At 39.5% G+C, this 20,614-nt stretch overlaps 1 non-coding gene across 1 annotated transcript; it reads left to right on the forward strand.

Annotated features, from left to right (window-relative positions):
• The first annotated feature begins 20,506 nt into the window (after window positions 1-20,506).
• Window positions 20,507-20,614, forward strand: LOC148562143 (small nucleolar RNA R71). Its single transcript, XR_015887193.1, has one exon. It is a non-coding gene; the product is annotated as a small nucleolar RNA R71 (small nucleolar RNA).

Below are 20,614 nucleotides of genomic sequence, written 5' to 3' on the forward strand. Positions count from 1 at the left end.
CTCTGAATCTGATTTTTGCTCAAGTCCCTCAATTTCAGCCAGAAAATACCTGAAATCACAAAGAAACACGCAAACTCATAGTAAAGTCCAGAAATGTGAATTTAACATAAAAACTAATGAAAACATCCCTAAAAGTAACTAGATTCTACTAAAAATATACTAAAAACAATGCCAAAAAGCGTATAAATTATCCGCTCATCAAACTGCAGGAACTGGAGAACCTTTGCCTAGAAGCTTATGAGAATTCCAAATTTTCAAGGAAAGGATGAAAGCTGTGCATGATCAAAACATCAAGAAGAAAGAATTTCAACCTAGAGATTTCGTCCTCCTTTACAAATCTTGACTAAGGCTAATGCCCGGTAAGTTAAGATCAAAATGGGAAGGTCCATACAGAGTAGAGAAGGCTGAACTGTACGGAGTTTATCACCTAAGCCATCCTTCAAGCTCTGAACTTATTAAGGTTAATGGACACCGCCTGAAGCTGTACCATAGTGAGAAAGTGCAGAAAAGCAAGGACCTTGAGATCCTCCACTTGGAAGATCCCCACATAGCAGCAGATTGAGCTAGTGGAGCGTCCAACTTACGGACGTTAAAGCAAAGTGCTTGGTGGGAGACAACCCACCACGGTATGATCGTTCTTTTCTTCACTTTTAGTTTTTTAAAAAAAAAAAAAAATTTTCGCCACGCGACGCGATTGCACCAGCAACGCGTCCGCGTGGCAGGGGAAGTAAAGAAAAATAAAAATGAACAGAAAGTTACGCAGGAGCAGCGCTGGAGTCGTGCCAATGGCACAAATTACCCCACGCGACCGCGTGCCCCACGCGGCCGCGTGCCCTGAGTTTTTGACGTAAAATGGTGCACAGTCGCATTCTGTGTGATAGTGATGCTGGATTGGTGCTGGAAGCACAATCCTTGTCACGCGACCTCGTCACTGACGCGGCCGTGTCACCCATTTTATAACTCACACTCATGCGATCGCGTGACCCATGCGATCGCGTGACCCATGCGATCGCGTCACCCAATTTTGGCAATTAAAATGAATCGAACAGAGAGTTGTGCTAGAGCGAGGCTGCACTCGCGCCAGCAGCGCAACATAGGTCACGCGACCGTGTGACCGACGCGATCGCGTCACCTTCCCTGGAGCGCAACCACGCGAACGCGTGCCTTCCGCGGCCGCGTCGCATGCGCCGCACAGCTCAACCTCAGTTGCCAAATTATCTTATCTTTCTTTCCTCCAAATCCTAATTTTTCTTTTCCCTCCTTCTTTCTTCTTTCTCCCTTCCCCTTTCTATCTCACCTTTCATTCTCTATCTTACTCACCCCCATTAACAAGGTTTTTCTTTTCTTCTTTCTCACTTTTCTACTATTCTTCTTATTTTCATATGTTATCTTCTTATCTTTTCTTCATTGTTCTTATTTTTTTTCTTTTCTTTTCCATTTTACTTGGTGTTATCTATTTATGTGAGTCATTATTTATCTTTATATGCTTATGGTTTGTTATAAATTTGTTTGACAATCATATATATTACTTTTTAAGGGATTGCTTGCATGTTCAAATTCATACTTTCAAGAGCTTATTCTACATGCATGCTATGTGTTTGTGAAAAAGTCCATATGGTATTATGCACTTCTTCACATTATTTTACTCTAATATGCAATGCTTGCTTTTCACAAATTCCCTTTCATATTTTATTAATTAAATTTAATTGTCAATACAAACGTGATGGCTAGTTTGTTACAAATGGTAATCTAAATTGGACATTGAATGTTTGATATATGCTACTCATGCCTTTGCCTGTATGCCAATAAACCTCTTGCATTCCATTGTCCTACATGCACTTGCTATATTTCCATTGATGAGCTTTTCACATGTAATCCGGACCATGTGTTAATGCCATTTATCTTTATTGTGCATTGACTATCACTTACAATACCCTCTTCCTTGCTCTATCTCTTTGAATTTAATTTCCTTTCTCTTCCCTTCTTTCAGGATGGCCACCAAGAAAGGAAAAGAGAAAGCTACTTCCAAACCACCAGCAAGAAGAGGAACTAAAAGAGCATTAGTGGCAGAGCCTTCTTCAACCACAGTCAAGCCCTCAACAAAAAGAGTTAAGAGGATAATAAAGGTTGACGACAAGGAGAAAGCCTTTCCAGCAAAGGACACTGCGCGATTTTCCAATCGCTACTGTGAGCAGATGTTCCCTATCCTAGCAGAAAGGAACTATAACAATGAATACCTTCTTATCCTCCCATCCAATATTGCCTCCTTTGTTGAGCCGCAAATTGAACGAAGACAATGGGGTTTCTTATGGAGACAGCCGAGGCAGGTCAATCTCTCTTGGGTAGTTGAGTTCTACTCCAACTTCTACATACCGATCCTGCAGTCTGTTTATGTTCGGCAGCAACAAGTCCCCATCACAGAAGAGGCCATTCAGCACGTTCTGAGTCTTTCCCCTATTCCAGCAGGAATGGACACTTTTCAAGAAGCCACCCTTCAGTGCCAGAGATACCAATTTGACTGGGACTCCGTTCTCAGAGTCATCGCATTACCTGGCAGCCGTTGGATCTACGGATGCCACCATACCCGCCCTAAGAGAATCTTGGCTTCCGAACTTACCTTGGAGGCTCGCGTATGGGCACAGATCATGTCCCATTACGTCTTTCCGAGCACTCATGAGTCCTCCTTCACTGCAGACATGGCTGTTCTACTATGGTGCATCCTTACAGACCAACCTCTGAATCTCTCAAGACACATCTGGAATGCCATGGAGCACATACAAATCGTGGGCAACCTACCTTTTCCCGCCCTGGTCTCAGATCTTGTCTCAGCAGCCGGAGTCTCCTACAGAGCTGGGGACATCAAAGCCATGCTTCAACGGGATGATCAATATGTCCCTAACGGGAAATACCTCAGACTTTCAGCAGCCACTACAAGCCAGCCTACTGAGCCAGTTGAAGATATTCCTTCTTCAACACCACAAGCATCTACAACTGAGAAATTGCTCCAGCAGATACTTGAAAAATTGGATCGGCATGAACTGAAAGCTAAGATGAGAGAGCGCCGTAACAAGCGCCGATTCACATACCTCAAGGAGCTGATCATGGGCAAATTCAAGGACTCAGACACTCCGGACTCCACTTCTTTTACCAGCACCGGAAGCCATGATAGTCCCGACTGTGGAGATACTGCTACTAGCCCACCCCTGTTCCTGACAGATGGCACCGAGGATGGTGCAAAGCCTTAAGTGTGGGGAGGTCGGTCAGTACCTGACGTCCGGAGGTAATTTCTCTTCTCTGTACACCAATAATTAGGATATTTTAGTTAGATTTTCTCCCCTTTATAGAATAGAATAAATTGCATAGGTTAGAATAGTTGCATGCATGTTCTACTTGATTGAAAAGACAATAAGTTTCTTTTAAAAATCTATCTTTGGAATAAAATTTCACTAATTTTTCAAAATTTTTATGATAAATCTGCTTGAGTTGTATTTGGAACATGATGTTTGAGCTAAAGAACGCACAACCTGTGAAAGATTTGAGCCTTTATTTATGGTTACATTATTTAACCATAATTATTTTATTCTTGTGTGTTTACTTCTCTATGATTGTAATCTATATTTTGTTTTATCTTATATGTCCAATATTTATTATATTTACATGCTTGCACATGATTGAGGCCATTATTTGTTTAAACTCACTTATCCAAATCAAGCCTACCCTTTTCAATTACCTTTGTTAACCACTTTGAGCCTTTAAAACCCCATTTGTTCTATATTTTACCACATTACTAACCTCAAGCTGAAAAACAATTGCATATCCCAAATTGAATCTTTGGTTAGCTTAAGATAGAATTGTGTGTGCTAGTTAAGTATGGGAAATTGTGGGAACAAAAGTTGTTAAGGGAATGTGTCATGAAATTTTAAAGGGAATTTGGATACCTATTCATGTGAAACTATAAGAATCAAAAATCTATGTGTGTTGATAAGCTTTATTTATTTCAATTAAAAAAAAAACGATAAACAAATAAATAAGGGGACAAAATTACCCCAATGTTAAATTCAGAATTCAAAGATTAATGCACATATGATAGAATTAAAATACAAAGTTGAAATATGAGTATGTGTTGAAAATGGGAATTATGGGTAGCTAGGCATGAATTTAAAAGTATATAGAATATATTTATATTAGGTGAGAGCTTAGGTTAATTAAAGATTCAATTTATAAAGCTCACTTAGCCATATGTATACCCTTACCTGCACCTTGGCCCCATTACAACCCTGAAAATACCTCATGATGTTTGCATTGGTATATTAACTGTTGTTGATTGGTTAGGAGAAAAAAAAAGTTAGAAAATATGACTAGAGAAGAATAGAGTGATTACCCTATACACTAGAGATTAGAGCGTACATACATTATCAGTAAGGGTCCAATGCTTGAATTTTCATGTTTCCTGCTTTCATAAGCTATCTTCTTGCACTTTTATCGGTTTTATTGTATAATGATAGAATTAGTGGAATTTGATTTGTAATTGTTTTGAAGGGCTTATTTGCTTTTGATCAAGTGGACAATAATCATATAGTTGCATTTATTTATATATGTAGGATTGCATTGCATTTCATGAGTTTCTACATGTTCATACTTATTTCCTTGTCTCCTTCAATTTAGGATGAGGACATGCTAATGTTTAAGTGTGGGGAGGTTGATAAACCACTATTTTATAGTTTATATTGTGTTTAATTGTGTGGTTTTGTCATGATCCTTACCCACTTATTCATCAATTTAGCATGCATTTAGATTTCCTTCCTAAATTAAATACATGTTTGAAAATCGCTTCCTAGAGACTTTAATTATTTAATTTTAATTCTCCTTTATTCCATTCGATGCCGTGATCTGTGTGTCAAGTGTATCAGGCTTTATAGGGCATGAATGAGATGGAGATTGGAGAGGAAGCTAGCAAAAAATGGAAGGAACACAAGAATTTGAGGAGATAACCAGCGAGAAGTGACGCGGTCGCATGGCTCACGCGACCGCGCGAAGGAGCGCAAATCGCAGTGACGCGGCCGCATGGCTTGCACGGCCGCGCGGATTGGAAAGTGCAAGCGATGCGGTAGCATGGACGACGCGAACGCGTGGAGAGGAAAAAGCGCAAGCGACGCGTCTGCATGGACGACGCGATCGCGTGACATGTGCGATCTGCATAATCTGCAGAATTTGCTGGGGGCGATTTTTGGACCTTATTTTGGCCCAGTTTTCGGCCCGGAACAGCAGACTAGAGTTAGAGAATATACAAAAACAACACACACATTCATTCAGTAGTTTTAGATCTAGTTTTTCACTCTCTTAGGTTTTTCTCTCTAGTTTTGAGAATTTTAATTTTCAATTGGTCTTAGCATTGGAACATTGAGAAGAGTTATTTCCTCATCAAGACTTCATCATTCTAGTTTGTTTTCTTAACTTGGTTTTATTCTTCCATATTCTTTGTTTTGTTCAATTTTATTATTCAGATACTTTTATGATTATTTAATGCAAGGATTATTTCTTTTTAATTCAATTTCAATTCCAATAATCATGTCTTCTTTTAATTCCCTTTTATGTGTTATGGGTTTATTATTTACAATGCGTGAGTAGTTTCATTACTTGATGGGGAATTGATTGAAAAGGAACTCTTGAGTTGGAAGGATTGAAAGAAAATTTGTAATTGGGTTAATTGTTGAATTGCTATCCTGTCACCAACGTCAATCCCTTGAACTAAGTGGTTTGTAACTCGTGAACGGATCTAGTAATCCAACTTGTTTGACTTTCCCTTACCTAGTAAAGGATAACTAAACAGAGTAACCGTTAATTATAAATCCATCTAAAAAATCATTCCATCAATGATAGAGATTCTAACTAATCAATTCCCAGTCAAGGTTTTTATTCATATCATTTAATTTTCCTCAGTTTACATTCCAATTTACTTACCTCAACTTCTTCGAACCTCTGATTAATAAGATAGCACCCTTCTCTGCAACTTGTTGGGAGACGACCTGGGACTTAAAACTCCCAGTAATTTTGATTTAAACTCTTTGTGACACATTTCTAAATTGATAGGCAGATTTTCGGTGAATTAAGAACTATACTTGCAACGTATCAATTTTAATAATTTTTTAATTCATCAGCTTCTGCTTCCCATCAGTGGACCATTGGTGATTTAAAGGGGATTAGTCCAACCAAGTGTATGCACAAGATCCTTCTTGAAGATGATGCTAAATCGGTTATGCAACCACAAAGGAGACTCAATCCAACCATGAAAGAGGTGGTCTAAAAAGAGGTAATAAAATTATGGGAAGCCAGCATTATATATCCTATTTCTGACAGCCTATGGATGAGTCCTGTGCAGGTAGTTCCCAAGAAAGGAGGGATGACAGTGATCAAGAATGAAAAGAATGAGCTAATTCCTACAAGAACTATCACATGATGGAGAATGTGCATAGACTACAGGAGGCTCAACACTGCTACAACGAAGGATCACTTCCCCTTGCTTTTCATTGATCAGATGCTTGAGAGGTTAGCTTGTAATGCTTTTTATTGTTTTCTAGATGATATTCTGGATATAACCAAATTGCAGTGGACCCTCAAGATCAAGAGAAGACAGCATTCACATGTCCTTTTGGAGTATTTGCTTACAAGAGAATGCCATTTGGACTCTGTAATGCTCCAGCAACTTTTCAGAGGGGTATGCTTTTAATTTTTTCTGATATGGTTGAAAAGTTTATTGAGGTATTTATGGATGATTTTTCTGTGTTTGGTAATTCTTTTGAATCCTGCCTTAAGCATTTATCTCTGGTCTTGAAACAGTGTCAAGAATCAAACCTTGTTTTAAATTAGGAAAAATGTTATTTTATGGTTATAGAAGGTATTGTTCTTGGACACCAGATTTCAAGCAAAGGGATTGAGGTTGATAGAGCCAAGGTGGAGGTAATTGAGAAATTACCACCACCATCTAATGTTAAGGCAGTCAGAAGTTTCTTGGGTCATGCAGGATTTTATAGAAGATTTATAAAGGATTTTTCTAAAATAATTGCTAAACAATTGAGCAACCTCTTAGTTGCTGATGTTCCTTTTGTGTTTGATACTGAATGTCTGCATGCTTTTGAAACTCTAAAGGCAAACCTTACCTCTACTCCCATCATAGCTCCCCCTGACTGGGATTTGCCATTTGAATTAATGTGTGATGCTAGTGATTATGCTATAGGAGCTGTTTTAGGACAGAGGCATGGCAAGCTTATACATGTCATTTACTATGCTAGCCGTGTGCTAAATGATGCTCAAAAGAATTTCACAACTACAGAAAAAGAATTATTAGCTATTGTGTATGCTATTGATAAGTTTAGGTCCTATTTAATTGGTTTTAAGGTTATTGTTTATACTGATCATGCTGCTTTGAAGTACCTTCTAACCAAACAGGATTCTAAATCAAGATTAATCAAATGGGTACTACTCCTTTAGGAAATTGATATTGAGATCAAAGACAGGAAAAGGTCAGAAAATCAAGTAGCTGACCACCTTTCCAGGATTGAACCTGAAGAGGGCGTGCAACCACCCACAGCTGTGACTGAGACATTTTCGGATGAGCAACTTTTTGTCATTCAGCAGGCTCCATGGTTTGCAGACATTGCAAATTACAAAGCCATGAATTTCATTCCAAAAGAATACAGTAGACAACAAGTGAAAAATCTACTGACAGATGCAAAATACTACTTTTGGGAGGAGCCATACCTTTTTAAAAGATGCTCAGATGGTATAATCCAGAGATGTGTCCCAGATGAGGAAACACAGCAGATTTTTTGACACTGTCATGGCTCTGATTATGGAGGTCACTTTGGTGGTGAAAAGACAGCTACAAAGGTCCTTCAGAGCGGTTTTTACTGGCCGACTCTCTTCTGGAATTCAAGAGCATTTGTGAAGAACTGTGACAGATATGAAAGAGCTAAAACTCTCCCTGCCAACCATGAGATGCCACAGCAGGGGATTTTTGAGATTGAGTTGTTTGATGTGTGGGGTATTGACTTTATGGGACCTTTTCTTCCCTTATATTCCAACAACTATATCATTTTGGCAGTTGATTATGTGTCCAAGTAGGTGAAAGCTGTGGCTCTGTCCACCAATGATGCCAAAGTGGTGATGAGCTTTCTTCAGAGACATATTTTCAGCCGGTTTGTTGTCCCACTAACACTCATTAGTGATGGTGGAAATCACTTCTGTAACAGATAGCTGGACTTACTTCTACAGAGGTATGGAGTCTATCATAAAGTGGCAACCCCCTATCACCCTCAGACAAGTGGATAGGTTGAGGTCTCTAACAGAAAACTTAAGCGGATTCTGGAGAAGACCATCAGTGTCTCAAGGAATGACTGGTCTAGGAAGCTTGATGATGCTCTCTGGGCATAACGGACAGCTTACAAGACTCCTATTGGCATGTCCCATTATCAGTTAGTCTATGGTAAAGCCTGTCACTTGCCATTGGAGCTGGAGCACAAAGCTTACTGGGCTATCAAGTTTTTAAACTTTGATGCTCAAGCTGCAGGAATAAAGAGAATGCTTCAGTTGAATGAGCTTGATGAATTCAGATATTCATCCTATGAGAATGCCAAGATCTATAAGGAGAGAACTAAGATACAGCATGACAAGAAGATTGCCATCAGAGTCTTTGAGCCAGGTCAGAGAGTGCTTCTGTTCAATTCAAGGCTCAAACTCTTTCCTGGGAAGCTGAAATCCCAGTGGTCAGGACCGTTTATGGTTATCAGAGCATCACCGTATGGTCATGTGGAGATTCAGGAAGAGAATTCTGACAGAAAGTTTATAGTTAATGGCCAGAGGTTGAAGCACTATCTTGGAGGTGAGATTGATCGCCAAAGGTCCGCTCATCTGTTGAACTAGCAGAACTGACCGTCAAGCTAGTGACGTTAAAGAAGCGCTTTTTGGGAGGCAACCCGATGTTTTCATATCCTTTAGTTTGAATTTTGTTGTTTTGATTTTGTTATTTATTTGATTTTATTTGAGTTCTACTATTTTTCCTTTGTTTTACGTGTGTTTTGATCATGTAGAATATTAAGAACAGGAACAGGTACACTTAGAAGAATTTTTGATCGAGCTGGAGACGTTTAATTCGGATTGGGTGGCGCCAAACTTGGAATTTCCAAGTTTGGCGCCACATATACACATTAAGTGAAGTTTCATTCGGGAGGACTGGCGCCATACTTGGGCTGCGCCAAGTCTGTCGCCAAAAGCGACGCAAGTGGAGAACAAATTGAGGAAGAGAGGTGGCGCCAAACTTGGAGTTCTTGGAGTTTGGCGCCACCATCAAAAATTCAGAAGGCATAAAGAGTCTGCCAGGGGGCGTAAAACTTGGCCCCCCCTGAAGTTTTGCGTGGGTTTTTGAAAAAAAAAAAAGAGGGGTGGCACCAAACTTGGGCTGTACCAAGTTTGGCGCCAGGAGAAGTCATGTCTTGCGAGTGTCATGGTGCCAAACTTCAGCTTTTTCAAGTTTGGCACCAGCTTCTTAATTTTGGCCAATTCCTTATGCAATCCCATAACATCCAAACCAAATCACATGGCATCCCTTCTCCTGATCCTATCCCTTTTACCTTTCCTATATATTCATTTCCCTTATTCACTTCCCAATATCCCCCACCCCTATGTCCTTGACCAACCTCTGTCCCTCCAAACCCCTTCACCCATGACCCCCCCTTCCTGATCCCAACCCCTCTTTTCCTTCCCAAAATATTCTTCCCCACTCCCCTAGCTTTGCCCGTGACCCCTCCCTCTAAAACCCAACATTGAACTAACGCACCCCCTTCAATACCTACCCCTTTCCCTATATAAACCTCCTTCCACACGCCCTTCAAACCACACACAACAAATCCCATCATGTTGCCCCCCCACTCCCAATGTCCCCAAGCCAGCCCATCCCTTCCCCCTTCCTTTTTATATACTACCTCTATCCCTCTATCCCTTTAAACACAAACCCCACCCCAACCGTCCCTCCTTCCCAAACACACTCAACCCTTCGTCCCTTCCCCCCTCTTCTGCCCACCCCCTCTCCTTTTCATCTACCTTTTCTGTATTATTCAGTTAAAAAATCAGAAAAGAAATTTTTATCATTAATTTTTATCTTCTTCTTTTTCATTTTCTTCTTCCCCTTTGTATTTCTCTAATTTGCTCGAGGACGAGCAAAATTTTTAAGTTTGGTGTTGTCGCTTTGCTTATTTTTTTTCTGTTAATTTCATGGCACCAAAGACCACTCAACCCTCCAAAAATAGGAAAGAAAAGGAACCGGCCACCGGTTCTCATGATGCATGAATATTTCGCTCTAAATTGCATGAAGATAATTTTTATGAGGTTACTAGAAAGAGGCCTGTACTGCCAGAAGTGCGATTTGCACTCCAACCGGATGAATATCCAGAAATTCAGTACCAGATTCAGAGACAAGGATGGTAGTTCTTGTGTAATCCGCATACGGAGGTCGGACAGTTAATGATTCAGGAATTTTATGGGAATCTATGGATCACATACAAGGATGTTTCTAGAGTTAATGAAAGGAACCACAGAAGTTATGTGAGAGGAAGAATCATTGATTTTAGTCCAGAGACTATCCGACAGACCCTCTGATTACCACAAAATGAGCCCACACTTCGATGCTACAGTGAGAGGGTAAACAGAGATCAGCACTTGGAGGAAGTGCTCGCTGATATTTGCATTTCAGAGACCCAATGGAGGTTGGGCACAGAGAGGAAGCCGTGCCATCTCAAGAGCAGTGACCTGACTCCTGTGGCTAGGGGATGGCTAGATTTCATCCGAAGATCTATCATGCCCACTAGCAATCGGTCCGAGTGCACTATAGACCGGGCCATTATGATTTACTACATTATGAGAGGATAGGTAGTGGAAGTGGAGGACGTTATTGCTCAGCAATTCTATCACGTCGCCTCCAACACTGTTAAGAATGCCAGGTTAGGCTTCTCACATATCATCTACCGTCTCTGTGAGGCCGCTAGGATAAAGATAGAGAATGACTTTCATATTCCAGTCGAGAGACCTATCACGAAGAAGACTATGGAACTGGTCAGGGATACCAGAGGCTCTCCAAAATAGAATAAGTTGAAGAAGAAGCCCAACAAGACCAGCCACCACTGCCTCAGGGACTCTACTTTCCACCCCAAGAATACTGGCAGCAGCTCACATCCTCCATTGAGCAGATGAGGATCACCCAAGATAGCCACTAGCAATAGTACACTGCGTCTATTGAGGAGATGAGAACGACACAGAATAGCCGTTGGGAGCATCTCACTACCACCCTTGATGAGATGAGAGCTGCTCAGAACTTTTAGCGCCGGGAGATTTATCAACTGAGACAGGATTATGGCTGCCTGAGAGGACCGTACGGATCACAGCCGGATGAGAGAGATCCTCACTAGGAAGATTGAGGTGGTTTAGTTCCTTTCACTTCCTATATTATTTTGCCATTATTATGTTAGGTTCCTGTTTTCTGCTGTTTTGTTTTAGTTATTGCATGATCATTTGTTATTTCAATTCCTAGGTTCTAGTTTAATTTGCTGTTTTTATTTTGTTATTTGCTTTTAATTCTGAAAGGTGTCTCATGTATTGCTTACTTAGCTTGAATTCAAAAGAAAAGGAAGAAGAAGAACATGTATTCTATGAGAAATAGAGTTATAGCAAAAAATAATCTTAATTACTTAAATGTGATGGTATTCTTTGTGATTCTGAATGCATGACATGAACCGTGCATATTTGAATTTGAATCAAGGGATGTTGATGTATAAGGAACAGGAATTTAGAGAACTATTATGAATTCTCTGAAGTTAGTGAGAGCTTAATCCTTGAAGCAATAGAAACAGCATATATAAAAAAATTAAGGAGAAAGGTCCAAGGCTCTGAGCATCAATGACTAGGGAGGTCAGACATGATTAAAAGCTCAAAGAGTTGTTTCCCTAGTCATATGCTTGTGGTGTGCATGTGTCAAGTAATCCTTGAGACAGAATACTAAGAGTCGAGATCAATTGCAATTAATAGAATATGCCAAAGGCTTTGAGCACCACTGTCTGGGAGCAGCTGAAAGAAAAATTAGAGCTTACAGAGAGTTCTCCAGTTAAGTGCTTGTGGTATTTTTGTCTCAAGTAAAACTTGAGACAAAACATTTAAAGTCATGGCTAGGCTCAAGGTGCAAAGCACCAAAGAAAAGAGAATTAAAGGATATCTGCTGTGTCAAGGATTAAACTGAAGTATAAAGATTAGAAAATTCATAATATTATCCGGATTCTAACTCCGAATGACAATGACATTCCTCTGATTCAAAGGAGAGTGAGATGCCAAAACTATTCAGTATTGCAATAGAGAAACCCCACTTCAAGAAGAGGCATGAGCCTAATTGAACTCTCACTCCTCATGCAAGTTCACATCCTAATTATGTATTAGTTTTGGTTGCTTAAAGACGAGCAACAATTCAAGTTTGGTGTTGTGATGCGTGAGCATCTTTTCTATCTTTTCCTAGTGAATTTACATTTGAATTGTTAAGTTTAATCAAGATTTAAATACCTTTTAGCCACTATGAATGCTACTTTGAGTTGTGTGCAATTCTATTTATTTCAGGTAGCATTTTGGATGAATTTGACAGAGTTTGCATGAAGAAACGAAGCTATAGCAGAATAAGGAGTTGAAGCCAAACTTGGACTCTCCAAGTTTGGTGCCAGGAATGCTTTACCAACTCATATCACACTCGGCCTTCACGGCGCCAAACTTGAGATACTTCAAGTTTGGCGCCACACTCAAGAACCCAAGGAGTGCTTATTGCTGAGTTGAGGCCAAACTTGAGATACCTCAAGTTTGGCGCCAACTAAGAAGAATGGAAGGATTGTATGCAGTTTCGTTGAAGCCAAACTTGAGATGCCTCAAGTTTGGCGCCAACTAAGGAAACTTGAGGAATACAATACGGACGTGATGAAGCCAAACTTGAGGTTACTCAAGTTTGGCGCCACCTTAGAGAACTCAAGTGGTCCTTCGTCATACAAGGCTCACACCAATTGTATTGAATTAATTTTGATATAAACTTTTATTTTATTTTTAAATAGAAAAAGATATTATTTAGCTTTAGAAAATATAATTTACATTAATTAAGATTAGATATAAAAGGGAAACGAATCAGCCCTTCGGGCTCTTCTCTTCTCTTCTCTTCTCTTCTCTTCTCTTCTCTTCTCTTCTCTTCTCTTCTATCTCATTCTAGAATTTACAGTTTTTCTGAATCATAGTTTTCTCTCTGAACCATGAGCAGCTAAACCTCCACTATTAAGGTTAGGAGCTCTGTCTATTGTATGGATAGATACTATTATTTTTCTATTTTAATTAATGTACTGATTTCTATTTCAAGAATTGTTTTCGTTCTTTATCTTATGAATTTGGGTGGAACAGAAGTATGACCCTTGTTCTAATTGAGTTCCTGTATAACTTGGAAAAGCTCTTTACTTGAACAACAGCTTGAAAATAATTTTTCCTAAACTTATAATTATCTGGACTTAACGGGATACGTGACATATAATCCTCTTATATTTAGGTAATTAGGGTTTCTGTGGCATATAAACTAGAATTGAACTTCACCCTATAATGGGAATTAAGTGACCAAGGAATTGGCGGTTGATGAAGGTTAGAGAAGACTAAAAAGGTCTAAGGAATTAGGGTTTAGTCACATATAGTTTGTCATGAATTGAATCTTGCATGAATAAAATAGTTAATAAGAAAAGTCAATCCGGAAGATAGATATCTCTGAAGCCTTAACTGTTTTTCCATATATTATTCACCTCAATTTACTGCTTATTTTCTAATTCTCTGATTTATTATTAATGCTTTTGAACTCTCAAAACACCATTTTCTGTTTGTCGGACTAAGACAATCACTCAATCATTGTTGCTTGATCCATCAATCTTTGTGGGATCGACCCTCATTCACTTGAGGTACTACTTGGTATGACCCGGTGCACTTGCTGGTTAGTTTGTGGACTTTAAATTCCGCACCACCGAGTTTAAGGAGGAATCGGCTAAGGTATGGTTTCGGTTTCTTGTAGTTAATATTTAATGTCTCGTGAAAACTTAGGCTAGAAGACCTTAAGATAGGGATGAACTGAATGAATTATTGATGGACTGTGAAATGGCATATGATGTGTGATTTGATTTTATGAACGGTTTGTTATTGGGGTTGGTTGATTTTTAGGAAAGACTTAATATTAAAAATTAGTTTGATTTTGAATGACTGGAAGGTATTTGGTTTGGTGTTTGGGACCCTTGAAGGGTGGCAGAAGTTCGAGTTTTAGAGGAGAAGCTGCTGAAATTTTTATAAAAAAAAATAGAAGCTTCATTTGAAATGATTATTTAGAAAAAAATTGGTTTTAAGGATTATATGTTTTATGTTTAATTTATTTAAAAAGAAAGAATTATGTTTTGAGTTTAAATTATAGATGAATGGAATGTGAAGTGTGATAATGAGGAATGATGATAGTATTGATGATGAATTTGAGATTCAATGAGATATGAAATGATGATGAGAATGAATTTAAAAGCATATGAGACTTGCGAAAATTGAGACGAATTATTGGCCCTCTATACGTAAGATGTGACTGGGCACTTTAACTTTTCGGGTTCCCCCATAAGCATGCATATATATATGAATTTGAGCTTGCGGTTTTGTCTCTCCCCATGGATGAGCTTGGGATTTTTTCCATGCATATTATTGAGCTTGGGGATGCGCGTACAGAGGGACTGTCCAATGGTTAGCTACTAGGACATGTCGGGTTGGCTGTATAACAGATAGATGAGCTCATTAGCCATAGGACAGGCATGCATCATATGCATCTGTATGTTTTACTTGAGTGTGCGTTGTTTTTGTTTGCCTAACTGTTTAATTATGCTTATCTGCTACTTGTTCTACTTGTTGTAATTGCTCCTCTATCTGTGTTTTCCTTACCTGAATAGTATGTATATGTTTCTGAGAGACCCCTTGGAATGCGAAATTGTTACTCAGAGGTTGTAAAATTTGTTGTTCGTTCTCTCCCTGGCAATGGCGCCAATAACTGGTGCATAATACCATGGTCCAAACATAACTTCACAACTTCGCACAACTAATCAGCAAGTGCACTGGGTCGTCCAAGTAATAAAACCTTACGTGAGTAAGGGTCGATCCCACGGAGATTGTTGGTATGAAGCAAGCTATGGTCATCTTGTAAATCTCAGTCAGGCGAAAATCACATGGTTATGGAGTTTTCGAATAATAATAATAAATAAACAGAAAATAAAGATAAAAATACTTATGTATATCATTGGTGAGAATTTCAGATAAGCGTATAGAGATGCTTTCGTTCCTCTGATCTCTGCTTTCCTGCTGTCTTCATCCAATCAGTCTTACTCCTTTCCACGGCAAGCTTTATGTAAGGGCATCACCGTTGTCAATGGCTATATCCCATCCTCTCTGTGAAAAAGGTCCAAATGCTCTGTCACGGCACGGCTAATCATTTGGAGGTTCTCGATCATGCTGGAATAGGATTCACCCTCCTTTTGCATCTGTCACTACGCCCAGCACTCGCGAGTTTGAAGTTCGTCACAGCCATCCCTTCCCAGATCCTACTCGGAATACCACAGACAAGGTTTAGACTTTCTGGATCTCAGGAATGGCCATTCATGGGTTCTAACTTATACCACGAAGATACTAATAGCTCGGACTCGGTCCCCTGTATTAGATATCTAAGAGATATTCCTTCTAGCTTGTTTTCATGTAGAACGGAAGTGTTTGTCAGGCACGCGTTCATAAATGAGAATGATGATGAGCATCACATAATCATCACATTCATCATGTTCTTGGGGACGAATGGATATCTTAGAAGCGGAATAAGTTGAATTGAATAGAAAAACAGTAGTACTTTGCATTAATCTTTGAGGAACAGTAGAGCTCCACACCTTAATCTATGGAGTGTAGAAACTCTACCGTTGAAAAATACATAAGTGAAAATAGGGTAAGCATGGCCGAGTGGCCAGCCCCCATGTCTAAGAAAAAAAACGTTCCAAAGATGATCCGAAGATGTGAATACACTAGTAAAAAGTCCTATTTACACTATACTAGTTACTAGGGTTTACAAAAGTAAGTAATTGATGCATAAATCCACTTCCGGGGCCCACTTGGTGTGTGCTTGGGCTGAGCTTTAGCTTTCCACGTTCAGAGGCTTCTTCTGGAGTTGAACGCCAAGTTGTAACGTGTTTTTGGCGTTCAACTCTGGTTCGTGACGTGTTTCTGGCGTTTAACTCCAGACTGCAGCGTAGAACTAGTGTTCAACGCCCTTTTGCGTCATCTAAACTCGGCCAAAGTATGAACTATTATATATTTCTGGAAAGCCCTGGATGTCTAATTTCCAACGCAATTGGAAGCGTGTCATTTTGAGTTCTGTAGCTCCAGAAAATCCACTTTGAGTGCAGGGAGGTCAGAATCCAACAGCATCAGCAGTCCTTCTTCAACCTCTGAATCTGATTTTTGCTCAAGTCCCTCAATTTCAGCCAGAAAATACCTGAAATCACAGAAAAACACACAAAATCATAGTAAAGTCCAGAAATGTGAATTTAACATAAAAACTAATAAAAACATCCCTAAAAGTAACTAGATCCTACTAAAAACATACTAAAAACAATGCCAAAAAGCGTATAAATTATCCGCTCATCACAACACCAAACTTAAATTGTTGCTTGTCCCCAAGCAACTGAAAATCAAATAGGATAAAAAGAAGAGAATATACTATTAATTCCAAAATATCAATGAAACATAGCTCCAATCAGATGAGCGGGACTTGTAGCTTTTTGCCTCTTGAATAGTTTTGGCATCTCACTTTATCCATTGAGGTTTAGAATGATTGGCATCTATAGGAACTCAGAGTTCAGATAGTGTTATTGATTCTCCTAGTTCAGTATGATGATTCTTGAACACAGCTACTTTATGAGTCTTGGCCGTGGCCCTAAGCACTTTGTTTTCTAGTATTACCACCGGATACATAAATGCCACAGACATATAATTGGGTGAACCTTTTCAGATTGTGACTCAGCTTTGCTAAAGTCCCCAATTAGAGGTGTCCAGGGTTCTTAAGCACACTCTTTTTTTTGCTTTGGACCTTGACTTTAACCGCTCAGTCTCAAGTTTTCACTTGACACCTTCACGCCACAAGCACATGGTTAGGGACAGCTTGGTTTAGCCGCTTAGGCCAGAATTTTATTCCTTTAGGCCCTCCTATCCACTGATGCTCAAAGCCTTGGGATCCTTTTTATTACCCTTGCCTTTTGGTTTTAAGGGCTATTATCTTTTTGCTCTTGCCTTTTGGTTTTAAGAGCTTTGGCTTTTTCTGCTTGCTTTTTCTCTCTCTCTTTTTTTTTTCTGCAAGCTTTGTTCTTTGCTGCTTTTTCTTGCTTCAAGAATCATTTTTATGATTTTTTAGATTATCAAATAACATGTCTTCTTGTCATCATTCTTTCAAGAGCTAACATATTTAACATTCATAAACAACAACTTCAAAAGACATATGCACTGTTCAGGCATTCATTCAGAAAATAAGAAGCATTGTCACCACATCAATATAATTAAACTAAGTTCAAGGATAAATTCAAAACTCATGTACTTCTTGTTCTTTTGAATTAAAACATTTTTCATTTAAGAGAGGTGATGGATTCATAGGACATTCATAACTTTAAGACATAGTTACTAAATACTAATGATCATGTAATAAGACACAAACATGGATAAGCACTTAACATAAAGAAAACCAAAAACAGAGAATTTAAGAACAAGGAATGAATCCACCTTAGTGATGGTGGCATTTCCTTCTTGAGGAACCAATGATGTCCTTGAGCTCTTCTATGTCTCTTCCTTGTCTTTGTTGCTCCTCCCTCATTGCTCTTTGATCTTCTCTAATTTCATGGAGGATGATGGAGTGCTCTTGATGTTCCACCCTTAGTTTTCCCCAATAATTGTGTGGAGAAAAATGTATCCCCTGAGGTATCTCAAGGATCTCTTGATTTGCAGTCAAATGTTCTACCACTGAGCTATAGACCCTTGATGGAAGCTTTTGTTTTCCCTTTAAAAAAAACTATGCTTTTACCACACCAAACTTAGAATATTGCTCACCCTCGAGAAAAAGAAGAAAGAATAGATGAAGAAGAAGATGTGGAAAAAAAACTAGGATTATGAGGAGGGAAGGTGGGGATCCTGTGGGGTTCACAGATCCTGAGATGATCCTGTGAGGTCCACAGATCTTGAGGTGTCAAGAATTTACATCCCTGCACCAATTAGGCATGTAAAATGCCTTTGCATGCAATTCTGGCGTTTAAACGCTGAATTGATGCTTGTTCTGGGCGTTCAGCGCCCAGATACAGCATATTTCTGGCGTTGAACGCCAACCAGATGCTTGTTTCTGGCGTTCAGCGCCAGCTCTTCTTCACTGTGCATTTCTGGCGTCTGAACGCCAGGATGCTGCTTGTTTCTGGCATTCAACGCCAGATCCATGCTCTGTTCTGGCGTTGAACGCCAGCCAGATGCTCCTTACTGGCGTTTAAACGCCAATAAGATCCTCCTCCAGGGTGTGATTTTTCTTCTGCTGTTTTTGATTCTGTTTTTTTATTTTTCTATTTATTTTGTGACTCCACATGATCATGAACCTAATAAAACATGAAAGAACAATAAAATAAAAATAAAATTAGATAAATAAAAATTGGGTTGCCTCCCAACAAGCGCTTCTTTAATGTCAATAGCTTGACAGTGGGCTCTCATGGAGCCTCACAGATGTTCAGAGCATTGTTGAGACTTCCCAACACCAAACTTAGAGTTTGGTTGTGGCCTCCCAACACCAAACTTAAAGTTTGACTGTGGGGGCTTTGGTTGACTCTGCAGTGAGAGAAGCTTACTGTGCCTCTTTTCCATGTTTACAGAAGGATGTCCTTGAGTTTTAAACTCAGGGGAGTCCCCATTCAATTGAAGGACTAGTTCACCTCTGTTAACATCAATCACAGCTCTTGCTGTGGCTAGGAAGGGTCTTCCAAGGATGATGGATTCATCCTCATCCTTCCCAGTATCTAGGATTATGAAATCAGCAGGGATGTAAAGGCCTTCAACCTTTACTAATATATCCTCTACTTGTCCATAAGCCTGTTTTCTGGAATTGTCTGCCATCTCTAATGAGATTTTAGCAGCTTGTACCTCAAAGATTCTCAATTTCTCCATTACAGAGAGTGGCATGAGGTTTATTCCTGACCCCAGGTCACATAGAGCCTTCTCAAAGGTCATGGTGCCTATGGTACAAGGTATCAGGAACTTTCCAGGATCCTGTTTCTTCTGAGGCAATCTTAGTTGATCCAATGCATTCAGTTACATTGGTGAATAGGGGAGGTTCATCTCCCCAAGTCTCATTACCAAATAAATTGGCATTCAGCTTCATGATTTCACCAAGGAACTTGGCAACTTGCTCTTCAGTAAAATCCTCATTCTCTTCAGAAGAAGAATACTCATCAGAGCTCATGAATGGCATAAGGAGGTTCAATGAAATCTCTATGGTCTCTAGATGAGTCTCAGATTCCTTTGGTTCCTCAGAGGGAAACTCCTTATTGATCACTGGACGTCCCAAGAGGTCTTCCTCCTTGGGATTCACGTCCTTCTCCTCTCTTGTGGGTTCGGCCATGATGGTCAATTTAATGGTCTTGCACTCTCTTTTTGGATTTTCTTCTGTATTGCTTGGGAGAGTACTAGGAGGGATTTCAGTGATCCTTTTACTCAGCTGGCCCACTTGTGCTTCCAAATTTCTAATGGAGGACCTTGTTTCATTCATGAAACTCACAGTGGCCTTAGATAGATTAGAGACTAAGTTTGCTAAATTAGAGGTATTTTGTTTAGAGTTCTCTATTTGTTGCTGAGTGGATGATGGAAAAGGCTTGCTATTGCTAAACTTGTTTCTTCCACCATTATTAAAGCCTTGTTGAGGCTTTTGTTGATCCTTCCATGAGAGATTTGGGTGATTTCTCCATGAGGGATTATAGGTGTTTACATATGGTTCACCCATGTAATTCACCTCTGCTATTGCAGGGTTCTCAGGATCATAAGCCTCTTCTTCAGAAGATGCCTCTTGAGTACTGTTGGATGCAGCTTACATTCCATTCAGACTCTGAGAAATCATATTGACTTGCTGAGTCAATATTTTATTCTGAGCCAATATGGCATTCAGAGTATCAATTTCAAGAACTCCATTCTTCTGAGGCGTCTCATTACTCACAGGATTCCTCTCAGAAGTGTACATGAACTGGTTATTAGCAACCATGTCAATGAGTTCTTAAGCTTCTGCAGGCGTTTTCTTTAGGTGAATGGATCCACCTGCAGAAGTATCTAATGACATCTTAGCTAATTCAGACAGACCATTATAGAATATATCCAGGATGGTCCATTCTAAAAGCATGTCAGAAGGACACTTTTTGGTCAGTTGCTTGTATCTCTCCCAAGCTTCATAGAGGGATTCACCTTCCTTCTGTCTGAAGGTTTGAACATCCACTCTAAGCTT

The sequence above is a fragment of the Arachis ipaensis genome, chromosome B6, assembly GCF_059453495.1.
Source record: "Arachis ipaensis isolate K30076 ecotype BB chromosome B6, ASM5945349v1, whole genome shotgun sequence".
NCBI lineage: Eukaryota > Viridiplantae > Streptophyta > Magnoliopsida > Fabales > Fabaceae > Arachis > Arachis ipaensis.